Below are 22,442 nucleotides of genomic sequence, written 5' to 3'. Positions count from 1 at the left end.
GGTATAGAATTTCTTTTCCCAAAGACTCTGGATTAGATGAGGCTATGGAGAATATAAACTAGTTATATCTGGACCACCAAAGTGAAAAAGAGATCTGGACTTGTATGTTTTGGTTTGATTCTACGAATCTTGGTGATCTGTCACCTGCTGCAGTTCTAGATTGTTGCTGTTCAGTTGTTTCAGTTGTGTCTGACAGTTTGGGACCCCCTTTGGAGGTTTTCTTAACAAAGATATTGCCATTTCCTTCTCTACCTCATTTTACAGATGGGGAAACTGAGGCAAAGAGGGTGAAGTGGCTTGCCCGGGGTCACACAGTTAGTAAGGGTCTGATACCAGATTCAAACTCAGGTCTTCTCCTGAGACCAGGCCAAGTACTCTATCCACTGCACCACCTAACGGCAATTCTAGATGACTGGTCTTAAATTGGCAATACGAAAGCCATATATACATACATACATACATATACGTATATATGTGTATATATAAATGTGTGTATATATGCATATATACATACATACATACATACATACATATATATTCCAGTCTATTCAGACCCTAATGACTCTGGCCATTAGAGACCTGTGACAGCATTCTTCTTGCTTCTAGGACAAATCTAGACTCCTTAATCTTGTAGTCAAAGACCCTCTACAATCTGATTCAAACAAATCTTATCTTTCCAGTCTTATCCATGACTTTCTAACATGACTCCACCAATGCAGCTGTGCTAAATTTCTGGTTCCTTTCTTTTTCCTCACAATGCTTTGCACAGTGCTTGGTACATAGAAAGTACTTAGTAAATGCTTGTGGATAATGAAGATGATGATGCTGATGATGATGATGATGATGATGATGATGATGGAGGATAAGTAAAAGAAGGTTGTAGTCTCATGACTCTGGATTGGTAGTCAAGGATTTGGGTTTGGTTGCAGCTCTGGATCTCTATAAAATGAAAGGGCCTGGACTGGATGCCCTCTAAGGTTCCTTTCAGTCTCAAAGTTCTCTGATTTGCCCCAAGTCACACACTTAAGATAAGAAGTAATGAAAGTAGAACTTAAACTCGGGTCTTCTGAATCCAATTCCTGTGTTCTTTCTACTACGCCATTCTGCCAGTTGGCTTGGAATCAAGATTTCTTAACCCGTGGTCTACAGATCCTAGGTCTGTGGATAGATTTCCGAGGGTTTCTGAGTCTGGATGGGAGGGGAAATCACATTTTTCTTTTAACTAACCTCAAACTGAAATTTAGCATTTTCTTCAATGATTTAAAAACCCAGTTCTGAGAAGGGGTCCATAGGCTTCAGCACATTGACAAAAGGGTCCATGGCACATCAGCAAAACTCATTGTTTTGTCCTGGAAGTCTTTTTTTTTTAAATCAACGTCCAGGTAATCTCAGAAATATAAGGAACCCCTAGAATTAATTTAAATCAGTGCCTTCTCTGCAGATTCCTTGAACAGTCTAATGACTATTAAAGAGTATGGAAAGGGAGGGGAATGAGCATTTATTCAGCACCTTCTATAGAAGGGCCAGGGGTTGTGTGCTGAGTGATTTTTATAAACATTATTTCATCTGATCCTTACAACAACCCTGGTAGGTAGGTGCTATTATTACTATTCTCATTTTACAGTTGAGGAAACTGAGCAAAGAGTGTTTAAGTGACTTTCCCCAAAAGCAAAAATCTGAGACCTGATTTGAATTCGGGTCTTTCAATTGCTTCCTCTGACGTCTTAAAAAAAGAGACACCACCAGTTCACTCAGGATCAGAGAGGAATCTCTGTCTAGAATTTCAACTCACTTTCTCCAAGGGTTTTACCTGCTACTATAGCTCATTGTGCCATTCCTAAGGTCCTCCCCATACTACCCATACTAATATGGTATCCTGCTGCCTCCTGTAGAAATACCTTCTCAATAAATTTATGATGCAGGAGTGTTGCCAAGGCTTTCAGATTGTTTTCTGACACCTCTCCCCCAGGGCATCTAGTTTCACTTCCATCCTGTTACCAGAATGATCAGACCTTGGATATCGGAACATTGTTTGTTCAACCCATCTCTGATGGCAAAACTTTGGTTCTGTCATCATCTCTTTTATCCTTGGGACCTCTGACCTTCCCTCACTCTCTAGTGGGACACCAGTTCATCAACACTGAAGGGGAGGCCATGAGGTAGGAGTGGATAGAACACTAAAATTAGGGTCAGGAATACATGAATTCAATTCTGTCTCACATACTTGTTAGCTGTGTAACCTTGGGCACCTCTCAGCCTCAGTTTCCTTCTCTGTAAAATGGGGATAATAATAGTACCACTCTCACAGGTATTTTGGGAACTCCAAATGAGATAAGTATGAAAAATGCTTTACAAACCTTAAAATGCTATGTTAATGTTGGATGTTATTATTATCATTATCACCATCATCACCCTATTTCCCAAGCTCTGATTTGGCATCAAGCCTCCTCTCATCCTAGTCTCAAACATTCAGTCCAGAACCTCATTGCTCTACTGTGCTTTTAAGTAACCTGTAAGTTGGGACTTGTCCTAAGTAAGGCTGTGAACTCCTCATCTCTGTCATATGAAGGGATTAAGCCAGGTTCAAGACCTTTCTAGCTCTGGTATTCCATGAGTCAGTCTGGTAAAAAGGAAAGGGTTCGGATTTGAGGTCAGAGTACTCCTTAGTTCAAAACCTGACTGTGCTACTTGTTGCCTGTATGACCTTGGGAAAGTCACTTAACCTTGCTGAGTCTGTTTCCTCATCCATTAAAAAATGAGAATAATACTATGTGCAGTATCCAACTCATATCGTTCTTATAAAGAAATCATATTACAAAATAAAAATGTCATTTAAATGTGAATGAATATGATTCTGTACCATTTGAAAAGCATCAAGAGGACTTTATTTTGTACCCAAGGAAGCTTTTCAACCCTCTTTATACCACATAGACCTCCCCAATATAAAGACTAAGATGAACGCTGGACAAAAGGGAAGTTACTTATTTTTCTTGTGTGACTTTGGGCAAATCATTTAACATAAGGGCAGCCATGTAACACAGCAGATAGAGTGCTAGGCTTGGAAGTAGGAAGACCTGAGTTCAAATCCTTCCTGGGATACTGTACTAGCTGTGTGATCCTGGATAAGTCACTTAATTTCCCTCCAGTTTCCTCATCTGTAATACAAGGGGGTTGTTCCTGATGTCATCCTCATGTCCTTCCTATGATCCTATCACCTCTCTAGTTATCAGTTTCCTCATCTGTAAAAAGCAAGGGCATTGGACTCCATAGCTTCTAGGTTTTCTTCCACTTCCTATCATATTATCTAAACCCATTCTTTTGTGTTGATTGGAACCCTTGTGGGTGAATCCCCACTCCCCACCTGGCCCTAGGTAGCCCAGACTGCAGTGCTTGTGAGGGTAAAGTAGATTTCCTCAGCCTTTGGGGGTTCCCCCATCCTTTGGCTGTTCACCATCAAGATAGAGGTAACCATGGTAGCACAACACCCCCAACTGCTTTCCTGCTCTTCCTGCTGCCTCCTAAAGTAAATAGCTTTTCTCCTTTTTCCTAGAGTCGAGCTGACTCACCAGCCTGATATCGTAGATCAGCCCTGTCTATGGAGAGGAAACTGCTATTAGTATGCAGGGCAGGTACTGAGGACAGAGCTGTCTCTATGCAACAGCTCTTGATCTGCTTCCTTGATTAATGTGGCTGAGAGAGAGAGAGAGAGAGAGAGAGAGAGAGAGGAGAAGGGAGGTAGGAAGAGAGAAACCTATTACAGGTTGTTTTGTTTTTCTGAATGCTCAAAATACAGACCAAGAGTATATTAGCATCCCAACTCCATCTTTCCATTGCCTGCTGGTTAACCACCATTCTTTAAGTAATTGAAAATGAAAATGACTGAGACCTTGGCAAATCATAGAAATAAATTACTTGCTAGCATTACTGCAGTGTGACTGTGGTGGTGGTGGGGGGGGGGCAGGGAGAATGCTTTTTGTGAAGGGTTTTTTGAGCATCCCAAATTCTCCCCTCCACTACAAAGACAGCCATGATGACTTTGCTTCCGTATTGAAATGAGAGGGTTTTTCACTGTCTCCTTCTAGAGGGTGGAAACAGCATATATTCTGTGTGCATGTTCATTAATGCATCTCTACATCTGTGTAATGCTTAGTTCAGTGTATGTATTGGTACTGTATTGACAAAAATGACTTAGAGAAGGCTATGAGGGAATTTGGAATAAGAGCATCTTAATTTAAATTCTAGTCTACCCTGCATGTATGACCTTGGGCAAAGGATTTTACCTCTATGGACTTCACTTTTTTCATCCATAAAATGAGTAAGTTGGCCTAGAATCAAGATTTTTTAACCTGTGGTTTACAGACCCTGGGTCTATGGATAGATTTCAGGGGGTTTATGAGCCTGGATGGGAGACAAAAAAAAATCTCATCGCTCTTTTCACTGATTTCAAACTGAAACTTAGCATTGTCTTAATGATTTAAAAACATGGTTCTGAGAAGGGGTCCACAGGCTTCACTGCACTGCCAAAGGAGTCCATGGCACAAAAAAGATTAAGGACGCCTGGGCTACATGGTCTCTGAGGTCCTTTTCAACTCTAAATCAGATGATCCTAAGGACATCAAGCATTAGTCCGGTACCTTAAGCAATTAAGCAATTAATTAGTCTAGCAATTCATCCATTGGTTGCTGTTTTATAACAATTTCTTTCCAAGAAGACATCAGCGTTTGATATATGACTTGTCACTATGCAGGTGGAACCACACACAGCCTGCTGCTGAAATTCAGCATCTTTTGGGGTGGAACACGGCAGCCATTTGGTATTTCTACATTCATCAGTTATAATGAAGGTCATTCTTATCTACCATGCATGTATACCCATTTCTAGTTCCTGGACGTCTAAGAGGAACTTTTTATTTTGTCCAGGACATAGGCCACAACTTAAACATGATTGTAAAGGAATCTTTAAAAAGCATAGAATATAGGGGGTTTAATTTATTCCTTTTCTTTGGTGTGAGCTTTTACCATCTGGGGCAGGGGCAACCTTTCTTGGGCTGCTTTGTTTCAACACTGTGGATGATTGTTTTTTAAGCCATCATTTTCCTTCTGTAGACCTTAGGTTCCCATCATTCAAATTGGGGTGACTTGAGAATGACTTTGCCTCACAGTCTTGCTAGGGAAGAAAGATCACTGGACTTGGGAAGAAGAGATCTGGATCTGAGTCTTAGCTTTACAATTTACTAACTTGTTGTTTTAGGCAAAGCACTGAATCTATCTGAGCTTTATTTTCAGTATGTGAAAAAATTGGGACAATAATACTTGTGCTACCTACCTAAAGGGTTATGGTGTAGCTCAGAATGTACATTGGAAAATATCACTAGAGTTGGAGTTATCACATATACGTCTGAATCCGAGCCCACCACTTATTACTCACTGGAAGGTCACTAAATGACCTTGGAAAAGTCACAACTTCTCTGGCCCTTGGTTTCCTCATCTGTTAAATGAAGAAGTTGGACTAGCTGATCTCTGAGGTCATTTCAAGATCTAAATATATGAAACTAATAAGGGCTTTGTAACCTCCTAACACTATATAAATGTGACCTCTAATAATAAAACCTTAGGCAGAAAAACCTTTGAACAACCTACGGCTTGTATCTGCTCTGAGCAGTCCCCTTACCATCATCTTTCATCAGATCACCTGATTTGTAGTCGCTTTAACAGCAATTAGAAGCATGAAGAGCAAAGGGAGGAAAAAGACAGCCATCTCCCATTGCATATGGTTTGTCAGAAATCAAACCTCCAGAGCTGGCCAACCTGCCAAGCATTATCCCCTGAGCTCAGCCCAGCTTTGAAGAGAGTGAGCGACGGCTGCTAATTGCAGATCCAGGATGAGGAGCTAGGAAGAGGCAGCCGGGAGGCAAGGAGAGAAATCATCTTCTGATGCACCAATTACAGATCAGCTGGGACATAATTGCAGAGTTGCCATCCTGGCTGCTGGAGGTACCAGGCCTTCCCCCTCATTAATCAACGATAATCCAGAATTATGACCCTTAATTATTTGCAAAGATGCTTATGCACACACACTCAGGCACGAACACAGACACAAGTAATTGATAATCAACCGTGTAATTCCAGGCAATAATTCTGTCCAGGGACAGGCAATCGACATCATCCACCCCAGGAGCAGATTCAAGCTCAAGTCAGCGACAGCCCTAGGTTGGACTTGCCAAGGTGAGATGGCTGCCTGTTAGTAAAGCTAACACCCCCAGAGGAAGTACTCTACACCTACCTCCTGTAGAGTCTGTGCTTTCACCCCACCTCCCAAACCACCTGACCCACTCTCTCCTGGCTTGATCTCCAAGAAACCCCTTTTAAAGCTTGCTTTATACACTGCGTCTTTAGGAAAGTTACCCACAGAGCATAGTAGCTCCGTAGTATATACACATATATGTATATATAGTATGTATCTATGTATACACATGCATATACACACATGCACACATATACACAGATGCACGCACACATACATATACACATGTACACAGACATGTATGTGCACATACACATATATGCATGTGTGTACATATACATATGCATATATACAGTAGTATATAGAATACAGTAATAATAAGTATTATTATAGCATTATAATAATAATAGCAAGCATTTATATAGCACTTTAAGATTTCCAAAGCACATTACACACATACACACACACACACACACACACATACACATGGTTACTTCATTTGATCCTCATAACAGGAAGTAGATGCGGTGGTCAGGGAAGACTAGTATGTCTGGGGTGAGGGCTACTTTCCAGTGTCTACCTGTTCCATCTAACTCTCACCTGTGGCTCCAAGAAGCTATAGCATGTGCAGTGACTACACCCCACTAAATTGTTTTGGCAAACAGGCTAAAACAGGTTAAGGGTAACCGAGGTGAGTTGGTGAGTTAGAGGGGTGTCTATCCCAAACACATGAAAACTTACCCTGTTGGAATGGGCGGATGAGAACAATCTCTTCCAACGGCCATAAAGGTGACTGAAGCAGGCACTATGGATCACTTAGAACTTGGTTAGACATTGAAGAAGCCAAGGTCATCCACTACATCTTGAGCCATCACCAGTCATCTTGATTCTGTTCTGCCACTAGACTGTGATGATGCTGGAGGAGAGAGTGAGGCTGACCACTTCATGCAACACTGCCACACTTAAATCCAATCTACATATGAATCAAAAAGGAGGTGAGTGCTTTTATTATCCCCATTTTGCTGATGTGGAAACTGAGGTTAAGAGAGAGGTTAAGTGACTTGCCCAGGATCACTCAGCTAGTAGGTGACAAAAGCAAGCATTGAACTCAGGTCTTCCTGACTTTCAGCCCAGTGATCTATTCACTGTGACACTTAGCTGTCTAAATTGTACGATACTCAAACTGGGAAGACTGAACAGGAATCTGTCCTAAATAAAGTTGAAAGACATTAAGTCTTAATAGAAGGACCGCTCAACTGGAGTTATAAGACTTTGGTTCTAAAACTGGTTCTACTACTGACTATCCATGCAACTGACCCATGCCATTCAAACAACTGATTTCTCTTTTCTGAGCCTCAGTTTCCTTATCTATAAGATGAAAAGATGGGACTAATGATCTATAGAATTTCTTTCAGTGACTCATTCAAGTCTTCTGACGTTAGGATCATGGTTTTTTTCATGCTGTTATACTGTCTTTGACTGAATGATCAAAGTTCTGAATCATAGGTCATAGCTATAAGGGTTGGAAGGGACCTCAGAGGTCATCTATGTCAACTCACTCATTTTACTGATGGAGAATCTGAGGCCCAGAGAGGATAAATGATTTGCCCAAGAATACAGAGGCAATAAGCATCAGAGACAAGATTTTAATCCAGTTTCTCTTTCTCCAGAGATGGTACTTATTACCAAATTGGGGTCACTTTTAGTTTTCAGTCCTATGGTTTCCTAATTCAGAATTCCCTTAAAAGAAGAAATGCAACAGAATGAGTAAGAAATCACATGAAAATCAAAGCCATGGGCCAAAGGACTGGGACTGAAATTCTTAAGGCTGCTGATGACCATAGTTATCAGAGCAGACTTTGATGTAACTCAGTGGAGGAGGCAAAGAGCAGGAAAGATGATGGAAAGGAAAGTTTACTGGACTGGGAATCAGGAGAATGGATATCTGGTCACTGGATCCAGATGGCTCAGGAGGAGAAAGTGAGGCTCCCTCACTCAAAACAAAGTCAAGTGCAAGTCATAATTTCTCTGATATCATGGTCTTCTTTGAAAATGAAGAACAAACACAACCTGTGAGTAGACTGAGCTGCCTGAATGGGGACCTGGCTAGCTGGGTAACTCAGTTCATCCTCTCCCTTCTGTCTCCCCCTCCCTTTCCTTTTCCTCTCCAAAGGAAGGTAAATTTGGATGGCCAGGGGATGCCCAGTTAGCTTGGACTTTACTGGCTAAATCTCTTCCTTCCTTCCTTCCTTTCTTTTTCTTTCTTTCTTTCTTCCTTTCTTTCTTTTTCTTCCTTCCTTCCTTTCTTTCTTTTTCTTCCTTCCTTTCTTTCTTTCTCTCTTTCTTTCTGTCTTTCTTGTCTTTCTAAAAACCTTAAACCTAGTGCACTCTGAAGCCCATAGATTGGACAACAATAGGTCCCTGCCCAAGCTCCACTTAAGGGCTGTTTTCTGGATCCTCCTGCCTTAACAGTGATTATCAATAGTAACTGTTGCTCTTTCCCTCCCAGATTGATTTAGTTATTTTTTTCTTTTGCTCATCAAAGGGGCATTCCCAGACTACTTCTTAAAAAGGCCTATTCCCTGAATGGGCATTACCTCCCTCTAAGTGAGTACCTGATTAGGCTTTAGCCTAAAAAGGCCAAGGTCTCCTATTGTATCTTGGGCCATCTCCAGTCATCCTGATGCATATCTGGTCACTGGATCCAGATGATTTTGAAGAAGAAAGTAAGGCTGGTGACCTTGCATAGCCCTCTCTCACTCAAAACAAAGTCAAATGCAAGTCATGTAATCATTTCTCTGATGTCATGGTCTTCTTCGAAAATGAAGGACAAACACGACAACCTTAGGGAAATCATTTCATCCTCTCCTAGACTCAGTTACTTCATCTGTAAAATGAGAAGGTTGGACTGGGTGATTTCAAAGATTATTCTACCTTGTGTCCCTCAAATACATGATCCCTAAGAGTAGGGAGACTTTCATTTTGGCCTCTGTACTTTCAGATTACACCTAGAACAGTAGCTACTACATGATAGTCACTCAACACGCTTGCTGAACTAATTGTAATGAACAGGCTTGACCACTAAAAAGATATAAGAAAGTTTACCTCTGTCCCTGCTTTGTAGAGGTAGGGACCTATAGGTGTAGAACATTGCAAAATAGTCACACTTAGTTAATATGTCCATTAGTTTTGCTAAACTGATTTTCTCCCTTATTTATTTTTTATTCTTTGTTACAAAGGATAACTCACTGGTTGGGGGTGGGCAGGGGATTTGTTCAAAACAGAGTTGATATAAAAACAGAAATATCATTAAATTTTTAAAAAATATGTTTAAATGCTTGTTGAATTAAGTATTCTACAGTCATGTGGTCCTAGGTAAGTTACAACCATAGCACTTTGTCCCCAAGGGTTGTTGAGAAGCTCATAAGAGATAATTTATATAAAGCCCTTTACAAAATTTTAAGCCCTATATAAATATCACTGATGATGATGACGATAATGATGACCAACACTGCCATCACCACCTAAGGCAGCCCATTCCATTTTGGGATAATTCTGTGCAGTTTTTCTTTACATCAAGCCAAAAATATGCCTTTCTATTAATTCTACCCGTTGCTTCTAGTTGTGCCTAGGGACCAAGTAGAGCCAATCTAATTCCTCTTTCTGGAACTTCTCTTAACACCTGGGACTTCCCCACCCTGTAACACCTACCTATCTCTATCCCTATGAATATCTCTCTGCAAGGCCTACCCCCTTCTCCCATTGGTAAGTTCCTCCTAGGGCCTCCATTTTGTGGAGGGGTACAGATCAGACTTCATTCTCCTGGTCTTGTTTTCCCGACTGGATTTCATAACCATATACCTGCAATGGGTGATTTCATCTCTTCCTCCCCACCATCATCTCAGCCCCTACCTTCTATCATGCAGCTTTTCAGTTCTTTTACATGTGATGTCATCCCCCATTAGGTTATAAGTTCCTTGTAGACAGAACTATCTTTTAGCTTATATTTATATCTTCCTTCCTTCCTTCCTTCTTTCCTTCCTTCCTTCCTTCCTTCCTTCCTCCCTTCCATGATGTTTAAAAAGTTCAAGTGCCATAGTTTCTGGGTAATTTAATTATTTTATTAATAATGCTAGCATGTTATTAATACAAGAGGTAAGTGGTGCTCTTGAATGTCAAAGACCCTTTATGGTAGTGGGCTCACAGTTTATATGCCCTTGGAAGAGTAGATGTTCCTCAGGTTGGCAGTCAACTATAATTGATTAACAATTAATGAAAAAATTAATATCATAATGAATGTGAGCTCATTCTAATGAGATCTTGAGGGTACTGTGAACTGGATCACCTAAGTCTTGGTCAAAGAGACTTATCAGTTTCCATATCACCCTCTCTGACAAAAAGGTGAATCCACATTTCCCCAGACCTGTCTGAGTTAACACAAGGAGCAGGAATCCACCCATTCACCTAAACTTAGTATTTCTTTTACTGTCTTTGACTAGATCTGAGTATGGGCAAGTTTTTGTCAAGATTTGCCGCACTGTTTGATGTCTAGATGAGAGAGTAGAAAAAGGAGAAAACCTTGGTCCCCATACAATAATTAGTTATTAAATATAAAAGAGAAATAACCATTTCACTTCTTTCTTCTCCATAACAGCTCCTCAAATTCTTGAAGAAATCCATCATGTACTCCCTAAATCTTCTCCTCTCCAAGCTAAACATCTCCAGTTTCTTCAAACCTGCTTTCTAAACTGATCCTCATATGTCTGGACAAGGGAAAAAATATGAATAAATAGTTCTCAGAAGAAGAATTGCACATTTTTAACAGCATATGAAAGATTGCTCCAAACTACTAATAATAAAAAATGCAGATCCAAACAATTCTGAGATTTCATCTTATACCCAGCAAACTGACCAAGATGACTAAAGACAGAAATAGTCAGTGATGGAGGGAGTTCAGAAAGAGGGGCATACTAATACACTGTTGGCAGAGCTGCGGAAAATCGTTCTGAAAAGAGATTTGGAATTATTCTAATCTTCACATGGTTCTTTACCTTCCTGTTCCAATAAACAATGTATTATATCTGTACAACAGAAGACTTTGGAGATTAAAGAAATTGACTGATGGCTCATTAATTTGTAACTGATCCCTCTTTTATGCATGTGCATAAGAAGTGGGGAAGACTTTGTCCCACCTTATTCACTCCAGTGGCTTCCTATTTCCTCCAGGAGCAAATAATATAAAATGTTCTTTTTGGTATACAAAGTCCTTCATAAACTTAGCCCAGTCTTTCCAGTTTTCTTACGTTATACTCCATAACACATTCTCTTCGATTCAGTGACACTGGCCTCCTGGCTGTTCCAGGAACAAGACACTTAATCTCTTGATTCCAGACATTTTCCCTGACTGTCCCCCATGCCTGGAACACTCTCTCCCTCCTTCACTCTGATTACTGACCCCCTCTGGCTTTCAGTCCCTACTAAAATCCCACTTTCTATAGAGAAAGCCTTTTCTAACCCCTCTTAATTCTAATACTTTCCCTCTTTTAATTTATCTTTTTTAAAATTGTGTTTAAATTTTAATTATTTCCTATTTATGATATGTGTGTGTATATAATATACATATGTACATATGTATATATTTGTTTGCATGTTGTCTCTCCCATTAGTAAACTCCTTAAAAGTCAGGGACTCTGCCCCCTTTTTTGTACCTGTATATCTTATCACGGTGCCAGGCACATAGTAGTTGCTTTAAAAATATTGATTGATTAATTTACAATGCTTTCACGATGATATGAGTCAAATCAAGTCAACAAGCACTTATTAAGGTTTCCTATGTGCCAGGCACTGTGCTAAGGGCTCAGAATACAAGTACAAACAGGAAGATAGGGATTGTCTTTTGAAGGCTTTAAATTGGGGGTAATTCAGACAACATATAAAGGTAGCTGAAAATGAGGGTTGGGAGGTGAAGGTATTCAGCACGGGGCATTGTAGAGAAAGGGTTTGAAAAGTCAGGAATGCAATCTGAAGAAGATGTAGCTGCCTTGGGCATCTTCCTGAAAATGCAGGTTCTGGGATGAACTCAAAAATCAGGGGGAAAGGCTCCAAGGGCAAAAGGTGCTTCCAAAGTAAGAAGTGCAGGGGGAGAGTGAGCTTGCAAGGAGAAGAGGTTTCTATGGCAGTGCAGACAAGGTCCAGGAGAGTCAGGAGTGCAGCCTGGAGAGGAGAGAAGGAGAGATGCACCAGTCTGGAGGTTGTGTCCAACTGAACTGCACTGGTTCAGCTTAGAAGAGACTTCAGCTGGGTATTTATTTTCCTGCTCTGCACATATTAGAAGCTTCAATAAGACAAGGATTTAAAGGCAGAAAGGCATAAAAGTGAGTAAGGGAAATGTTTCTCACTGTAGCTCACATGTGGCAGTTGATTTATGCAAATAGACACACTCTGTATCCAATGAGACAACTCACATCTTCCTTCCGCTTCCCTCAGATATGGGGAAAATTTTAGTGATGTAAAAAAGATAAATTATAATTTTTTTTAAATAAAAAAGACAAACAAAAATAACAACGCTCTGTTTCTATGCTGAAGTTTGTTGTTACAAATGCTTTTACTTCCTGTACTTCATTTGTTACTTACAACAGCCCTATAAAGTAGGTAACACAAGTATCATTATCCCCATCTGTTGTCATTTGTCCTTCATTTTTGAAGGGGACCAGTGACATCACAAAGTCACGTCTTGACTTGCACATGAACTGGATTTAAGTGAGAGAGAGCTACACAAAATCATCAGCCTCACTCTGTCTTCCAGAGTCATTGAAGTCCAGTGGCAACAGAGCAGTCAGGAAGACTGGTAATGGCCCTGGGATGCAGTGGATGACCTTGGCCTCTTCCTATCCAACCAAGCCCTAAGCTGAACTTCAGCTGCCTTCATGGCTGCTACAGGAAATTGTTCTTAAGATAGTTTTACTGGGGTGTGGCTGCTGTGCAGGCTTCAGTTTCTTGGATTCACTGGTGAGAGAGTTGAGTGAAGGTGGACACCAAAGTTGGATGAGCAGCCCTGAGAACGGCTCATAGAGCCCTAAAGACAGAGGTGCTAGTCTTCTCTGAACACACCATACACTATTTATACATCCCTACATCCCTATTTATACACTCAGAAAGACTTAGGGCAATTAAAAATGGGACACTGACATGCAATTCAAATCTAGGTCTTTTGTCTACATAAAAATAAGATGTGGAAGAAATTTGGAAGGCATCTAGACCAGACCACTACTTTTACAAAAAAGGAGAACAAGGAATAAGAGACTTGTCCAAGGTCAAACAATTTATAAGTGACAGAGCCAAGATTCAAACACAAGTCCTCTGATTGTTGGCTCTCTGCATGAGGCCCAGCCTCTTAACAAGATGTTGGATACTGATGCAGGTTTTATGAGTTGTTCATTGTTAGTTGACTCTAAGACTCCAAACTTTGCTTCATGGGGGTGGTGATCATTACATTGTAAACTCCTTGAGGGCAGGGACTGCCTTTTGCCTCTTTTTGTATGGCTAGCATTTAGCACAGTGCTTAGTACATAGTAGGTGCTTAATAAATGTTTATGATTGAAGTGATAGTGGTGTTTGTGTGAGTGTGTGTGAGTGTGTGTCAGTGTGTATTTGTTCCTTCTGGGTTGTGTTTATTCTCCACTTTAACCCTGCTTGGGTCAGTTTTCTCATCCATAAAATGAGCTACTAAAGAAGGAAGCAGCAAACCACTCCAATCTTTGCCAAGGAAACCCCACATGGGGTCACAAAGAGTCAGATATGACTGAAAAACAACTGAATAACAACAACACCGTGTGTGTATGTATGTCTTGAAAGCCAATGGAAATGGATGTTTAGGACAGAGATGTTAACAAGGATTCATTAAGAACATGTCCTTGTTCCCTGATTTCCAGTAGGGTATAACACAAACCATTAGAGCCTTGGGTTATGCTGAAGCTGGAAAACTGAAAATAGAAACTTCCTAGACAGAGGCCCTGAGACTGGTCTGGTTTGACTGTCTGTGGGGAGCAAAGGACCAAATCAGAAACAATCGAGATGGTGACAAGGAGGTCCAATGTAAAGACTTCACATATTTATCATCTAAACTGTTATCCAGAAGGGCTCTTCCTGTTTATATAAACCTCCCCACATTCAGATGGCCTTTCATTAAAGGGGAGGGCTCTGTCATTACCCTAGTGCAGAAGGGCCTGGAGTAAGGCTTGTGTTTGGGTAAATGATGGGTGGGGGAATCTGAGGAAATTTGACTGTCCCTGAAGTATGGGAGAATCCATTTTGAATAAGTGAAGAAACATGCTACAAAGAGCCAAGGACTGCCTGGAAAAGAAATGACTGTTGGGTGTACCTTTTTTTTAGTTCACCACCCATGACATCGCCTCTTGACTATATTAATAACAGCATCAATAATGAACAACAACTCGCATTTAGGGGTTTAAATAATACTTTCCAATAGCCTTGTGAGGAGCGATGGCCAGTACAAGTATGATTATTGTCACCCAGCTGCCACCTCTAGGATACCAAGTTCAGACCCAAAATGTAAAAATCAAAACTTAAACCCAGGAATACTTGAGTATAATTTTTCTTTATAATCCACAAGAAGCCACTTATAGTTTTGAGAGTCAAGGTCAGTCCCTTGTCATCTCCAAATATCTTCTACTCTGGTTTTGATTTTGTTTTTGTGACAATTAATGCTAAGTAGCCCATTTAACCTGCTCAAGAAACTGGATCAGACTGTGGTCTATGGAGCTATGGTATGATAACAAGAATACTGGTTTCTTAGAGTCAGAAGACTGATTTTGAACACTGTCTCTGCCTTGTGTTTGCTTAGCAACCTTGGGCAAGTCGCTTAATAATACCTATAGTTGAATTTCCTCATCTGTAAAGTTCCTGGTGTGAAAACTCCCTCCATGAATATAGATCAGCAATTTCTCTGTAAGTTAGAATCTTAGAGAGTTGCTCTGACCTCTGGGAGATTGTGGCCTGCCTGTAGTTAGATCGCCAGTATTCATCAGCAGTTCTTGAATTCAAGGTTTTCTGAGTCCAAGGTTGGCCTTCTGTCCACTCTGGGACATTGCTGTGCCTTTTTTTCATATTATGCACTTGATAAATATCAACAAGCGTAAACATTTCCGAACATGAATAACTGAAATATAGGATTGGACTTGAAACCATGAGTTCTCCCATTATCAGAAAACTCTCACTTTATCCATCCATCCCCACTATTATACCATATCTCTTTTGCCTTTTGTGCATCTACTCTTATCATTAAACCAAAACTGCAATCTCCAATGTTACTAGTGATCTCTTAGTTATTAATGGCCTTTCTCAGTCCTCATCTTCCTTGACCTCTTTGCAGCCTTTGACACTATCACCCTCTTCTCCTGGATGCTCTCTCCTCTAGGTTTTTGGGGCACTGCTCTCTCGGTTCTCTTCCTACCTATCTGAGTACTAAGTCTTCTTTGCTGAATCTTCACCCTGAGTTACAGTCACTAACCACAGTTGTCCATAGTGCTCCAACCTTGGTCCCTCTTCTCCTCTGTTACTATTTCACTTAGTGGTCTCATCATGTCCCATTTATTTTCTTTAGGCTGATGATTCTCAAATCTATTTATCTAGCCGTAACCTCTGCTGATCTCTGTTCTCACATCTCCAACTGCTTATTAGACATCTCAAACTGAAGGTCCTGCAGATATCTTAAACTCAACATGTCCAAAACTGAACTAATTTTCTTTTGCCTCAAACCCTCTCTGCTTCCAATCCTCCCTTCTATTGTCTAAGGTGTACCACAGTCTAGTCCCTCAGGTTCAAAACCTAGGTGTCATCCTCAACTCCTCATTTTCTTACCCCCCTCCCCCCATATCGAATCTGTTTCCAAAGCCTGCTGATTTTACCCTTGCAGTGCGTGTTCATCCTTCATTGCTGAAGAAGACCATGCCATCAGAGAAATAATGACACGACTTGCACTTGACTTTGTTTTGAGTGAGGGAGGGCTGGCTGTGCAGGTCACCAGCCTCACTTCTACTCCAGAGCCATCTGAATCCAGTGACCAGATGTTCATCAGGATGACTGGAGATGAGCCAGGATGAGGCAATTGGGGTTAAGTGACTTGCCCAAGGTCACACAGCTAGTGAGTGTCAAGTGTCTGAGGTGAGATTTGAATTCAGGTCCTCCTGACTCCTGCACTGGTGTTCTATCCACTGCACCACCTAGCTACTCACCCTTGCAGTATCCCTCAAGTAGTCCCTTCTTTCTCTTCTGATACTGGCACCACCTTGGTATAGGCACCTAGTCTCACACCTAGATTTACAATAGTCTTCTAGTTGGTGTCCCAGACAAAAAATCTCTCCCCACCCTAATCTATTCTCCACTCAGCTATCAAAATTATCTTCCTAAAGCACAGGTTTGATCATGTCAACTTTCTGACCTACTGACATTTTCTCTGGCTTTCCACCATACCTGGAGCACTGTCCCTTTCCTACTCTGACTACTGACCTTTCTGGCTTCCTTTAAGTCCCAACTAAAATCCCACTTTCTACAGGGAAATCTTCCCCAACTCCTCTTAATTCTAATAGAGTACCTTCACTCTATTAATTATTTCTTGTTTATACTGAAATATAGCTTGCTTTGAATATATTTGTTTTCATGTTGTCTCTCAGGGACTGTGTTTTGCCTCTTTGTGTATCCTCAGAGCTTAGCACAGTGTCTGGCACGTAGTAGGTGCTTAATTAATGTTTATTGATTGATTGTTGATCATTCCCTGTTTATCCTGCATATAGATTGTATATACTTGTTTGCATGTGGTTTTCCCCATTAGATTGTGAGTTCTTCAAGGTCGGGAATTGTCTTTTTCCATTCTGTGTATCCCCAGAACTTAGCATTATGCCTGGCACATAGCAAGTGCTTAGGAAATGTTTACTGACTGGCTACTATGTACAGCTTGGTTTTTTTAAAGTATACATTAAATTGGACACTCTATACCAACACTGTCCTGTTTGTCTGTGTGCCCATCTGAACTTCCTCTTGCTCTCTTTTGTGTGTATTTTTAATGTTTCATTGATATTTTCTTTCTTTTCTATTTTTTTTGTATCACTATCACTACTCTTCCCTTCCTCCCACAAATCTCCCCTGAAAAAATAAATTAAAATAAAAGCCATCACTTGTAACAAATAAATATAATAAAACAAAACAAACTCACATGAGTCATGTCTGAAAATGTACATCTCATTCTATACCTGTAGTCTATCTGCCAAGAGGGAGGAGGTGTGTTTCATCATCCATCAGCTCTTTCAAAGTTGGTTTCCTTTATAATATTTTAGAAGTGTGAATTGTTCTTCTATGTTCACTTTCTATTCATTCATATAAGTCTTTTCAAGTTTGTCTGAGTCCATCCCTTTTGTTATTTCTTATATTGCAATAATATTCCATTATTATAATTTTGTTGAGCCATTCTTTAATTGATGGGCACCCACTTTGTTCCAATATCTTTCCTCCAACAAAAAGTACTTATATGAACATTGTTATAATTAGGTCCCTTAATACTATCTTGAATTTCTTTGGGTAATATATCTATATTGCTAGGATAAAGGGTAAACAGCTTAGTTACCTTTGGTATACAGTTCCAAATTGCTTTTTACAATGGTTGAATCCATTTGTCCTCTCATAGTACTTCCAAGAATAGCTATTCTCCTTTTCTGTTATCCTTTCTGTTATCTATCCCATCTGATGGAAGATGGAACCTCAGAATTATTTTAACTTGTATTCTCTAATTATTGGTGGTTTGGAATATTTTTTCTCTCTTTTGGTTGTTGACTGTTTGCATTTCATCTTTTAAGAACTGCTATTGTCACTTTATTGATAATGTAAGGGGATAATATCATATCAAGAGAAAGATCTGTAGGATAAACTGATCAAAAGCGAAGTGAGCCGAATGAGAACAATTTCCACAATAACAATAGCATTGTAAAGATAAACACCTTTGAAAGAATTAAGAACTCTGATCAGTGCAAGGACCAACTACAACTCTAAAGGACTTGGGATGAAAAATCTACCTCTAGATAGAGAGCTGATGGATTCAGAGTGCAGATGGAAACATATTTTATTTTCTCTCCTTCCTTCCTTCCTTTTTTCCTTCCTTCCTCTCTCCCTCCCTTCTTCCTTTCCATCCTTCCTTCCTTTCCCTCCCTCATTCCCTCCTTTCCTTTCTTCCTTCCTTCCTTTCATTCACTCTCTCTTTCTTTTTTTGACATAGCTAATACAGTAATTTATTTTGCAATGAGTTTTGTTTTTTCTTGCTTTCTTAGTGGGTGAAGTAGAGAGAGGAAGACAGGAAATTTGGGACTGAACATAAAATTAAAATTTTAAAAATGACTCAAGATATTGTAGTGTCTTATACTGAATACATAAACATCAATTATTACTGTACAATACAACAGATGCCTACATAGAGAAGCCTACACAGAAGGCATACCAGTCATAGCCCATACCTTGAAAGTAGTATTTTGTTTTGAAACAAATTCCAGATAATGGGAGAGAGAGAGAGATAGAGACAGGGAGAGAGACAGAGAGAAAGAGACAGAGGTAGTTGTAGTACCTACCTCACAGGAATGTTGTGAGGATCAAAGGAGATAAAGTATATGCAGTATTTCAAAAACTTTAAGCTGCTATATAAATGTTACTTTGAGTATATTTGTGATGGAGATTGTCTACATATGCTCTTTTGGTTCAGCTTAAGGAATGTGCTGCACTAAATCTGTTTAATGACTTATCTGTGTGCTTTGGTAGCCTTATAACAGCCTCATTCATGTAGCTGAAGAGTTTTGGTTGTACGTAAGAAAATTAATTAAAGGATATATTGTGTCTTAAAGACTTCATAATAGAAGTGCTTATAATCAGCCAAAGTCCTTGCCATAGTTCCTGGCACATAGAAGGCATCTCATAAATATTTGTTGATTGATTAATTGAAATACAACAGCAAGATTTAGATGAACTGATGCAAAGTGAAGGGAGCAGAACCAAGAAAATAGTCTATATAGTAATAGCAATCGTGTAAAGATAATCAGCTGTTAAAGACTTAGTCATTCTTATCCATGATCTACCACAACTCCAAAGGATGTAAAATGCTATCTATCTCCAGATAGAGAACTGGTGGATTCATGCAGATTGAAGCATTTTGTTTTGTTTTTCTTCCTTTTTTTTCCTGGAATATGGCTAAAACAGAAATACTTCATGACTTCATACGTATAGTGGTTATTGTATTTTTTGTTTTTCTCTATGAATGGGGGTATGAGTGGAGGGAGGGAGAAAATTTGGAACTGAAAATAGAAATAGTTCTTTTAAAAGACCTGAAAATTTAAAAAATAATTTAAATATGGCAACATGGTATAAGTGAATAGAGAAGTGGATTGGAGGCAAGGAGATCTGGTTTTGGATCCATACCTATTAGCTAGGTGACCCAAAGTAACTCTTTGGGCTTCAGTTTTCCTCAACTGTGAAATAAGTAGTTGGACCCAATGCCCTCTGAAGACCCTTCCAATTCTACATCTATGATATTATAGTCTTATGATTCAGCAGGAAATGAAGAAGAGGTTACTCTTCCTGAGACTGTAATCACAGTGAAGAATCTGAGGTCATTGGGTCTGGAAACTTGGCCCAGGCCCACCTAGTTTTGCTATGTAACCTTCCTTAATCCATAGGCAAGGGACACCCTTTGGGTATAGCTCCCAGCGTTTAGAGATTGTCTTTCTTACCAATATTGTTTGAAGGATGGACATGGAGAGTACTGGCCAAATGTATATGCACATTCATATCTGATCTACACACCTGACATCTGGTCTACATGCCTATGTGAGAGGGGTATGATTGTTAGCACTTGTGCCTGCATCTGGAAGGGCTGCTGTGGGTCAGGAGCTTTATGAATGGGTGAGATTTCCTACAACTGTGTCTGCTTTCATGTTACCTGCTTCTGAGGTCATGTGTATGAACTTTAGAAGATAGAAAGTAGATCAGAATCTGTGAAAATCAATAACCTGAGAGCGAGGAGGTGATCAAAGAGATAGTAATAGATATCTAAGGAAAAGAGTCCTATGGGTTTTGGGAGGTTTGACCCAGTCACTGGCCATTGGATGTTTCTTGTGAAAACATGCAAAGAAAGTGAAAAAATTAGAAAAAGAACTAGTCAAAAATCTTCTAGTAAGGTTTGCTAAAGAACTGTCTTTTCTTTTCTCACAATACGCTTCCCCTAGGTGAGTTCAACTACGTCCATGGGTTCAATCATTTGGATGCAGATGATTCCCAGATGCATATGCTCAGCCCTAATCTCTCTCCAGAACTCGTGTTACTACTACTACTGCTGCTGCTGCTACAACAACTGCTACTACCTCTGTAATAACAACAGGTACCATTTATATAATGAAGGTTTGCAAAATGCTTTACAAATATCTAATTTTATATTCACAACAACCCTAGGAACTATGTTCTATTATGATCCCATTTTGTAGTCCAGGAACTGAGGCAGACAGAGGCTAAGTGACTTTCCCAAAGTCACACAACTAGCAAGTATCTGAGGTTGAATTTAAATATAGATCTTCCTGACTTCAGCCTCTAAATGTTTCAACTGGGTGGGGCAGTGAATTAAGCACTGGGTCTGGAATCAGGAATTCATATTCAAACACTTGCTAGCTGTGTGACCCTAGGCAAGTCACTTGACCTCTGTTTGTCTCAATTCCCTCAACTGTAAAAGGAGCATATTACCTACACCTAAAGGAACAAATGAGACAATATTTGTAAATCACTTAGCATAGGGTCTGACACATAGTAGGTATTCTAGAAATGCTTATTCTCTTCCCTTCCACCAACATCGCAAATTCAATTGGAGCAAAAATAAGGCTATCACCTTCTCCCCTAACCTTTCTCCTCCTGTAAACTTTTCTCCCTGTTTAAGACACCCCAATCCTCCTACTGGACACCTCAAACAGGGAGGGGCAGACCCTCAGGGTTCCTGGGTAAAAGATAAACAGTTACTATTTAGTATTTACATTCACTCTGTGCTAGGTGGGCAGGGACCCTAATAATTTTAATTATCTTTTTCTTTATTAAAAGGGGACATCCCTTTAAGTAATAGCTGAAAGAGGCCTATTTATTGAATGGATGTATCTCACTCAAAATTAGAATCTGATAAAACCTCAGCCTAAAATGGCTAGGGTCATACCTTGCATCCTGGGCCATCTCCAGTCATCCTGATGAATATCAGGCCACTGGACCCAGATGGCTCAGGAGAAGAAAGTGAGGCTGGTGACCTTGCACAGTCCTCCCTCACTCAAATCAAAGTCAACTGCAAGTCATGTTATCATCTTGATGTCATGGTCCTCTTCCAAAATGAAAAACAAACACAACTCAACATACCATTTCTTGCTTTCACAAATTCTCATAAGTAGTCCCCTCATGCTTGGAAAGTACTCCTTCCTCATCTCTACCTTACAGATAAGGGGCGGGAGGGGAATAAATATTTTTTACACGGCACCTACTATGCAAAGCACTTTTTACAATTATCTCATTTGATCACCATGACTACTCTGAGGTAGGTGCTATTATTACCTTCATTTTACAATTGATAAAACTGATGCAAACAGAGTTTAAGTGATTTGCCCCAGGGTCACAAAGATAGTGCCTGAGTTCTGAACTCAGGTTCCAGGCCCAGTGATCTACCCTTTGTGCTCCCAGCAGATTCCTTCAAGACTCAACTAAAGTATCCCTTTTCTTTTTTTCCCCCAAATTTGTTCATTTATTTGTTTTCAACCATCATTTCCATAAGTTTCAAATTTTCTCCCCTTCCCTTCCCCCTTCCTCCCTAAGATGGCATACAGTCTTGTATGGGTTCTACACATACATTCCTATTAAACACATATTCACATCAGTCATGTTGCATAGAAGAACTAAAATGAATGGGAGAAACCATGAGAAAAACAAAACAAAACATAACAAAAGAGAAAATAATCTGCTTCATTCTGCATTCTAACTCCATAGTTCTTTCTCTGGATGTGAATGGCATTTTACATCATGAGTCCTTTGAAAATGTTTAGGTCCTTGCATTGCTGTGAATGGCTAAGTCTATCAACAACAGTCCTTGCACAATATGGCTATTACTTGTACAATGTTCTCCTGGCTCT

At 39.9% G+C, this 22,442-nt stretch overlaps 1 long non-coding RNA gene across 1 annotated transcript in view; it reads left to right on the top strand.

Moving 5' to 3' along the window:
- LOC140514244 (uncharacterized) overlaps positions 1-22,442 on the top strand; it is a 98,421-nt gene that overhangs the window by 46,483 nt on the left and 29,496 nt on the right. Inside the window, exon 3 of the long non-coding RNA XR_011970483.1 lies at positions 20,520-20,671. This is a non-coding gene — a long non-coding RNA (uncharacterized lncRNA). The remainder of the gene's footprint in view (positions 1-20,519; positions 20,672-22,442) is intronic.

This window comes from Notamacropus eugenii, chromosome 7 (assembly GCF_028372415.1).
Source record: "Notamacropus eugenii isolate mMacEug1 chromosome 7, mMacEug1.pri_v2, whole genome shotgun sequence".
Classification (NCBI taxonomy): domain Eukaryota; kingdom Metazoa; phylum Chordata; class Mammalia; order Diprotodontia; family Macropodidae; genus Notamacropus; species Notamacropus eugenii.
Note: the sequence above shows the minus strand (reverse complement) of the source record. Positions and strands in the feature narration are given on the sequence as shown.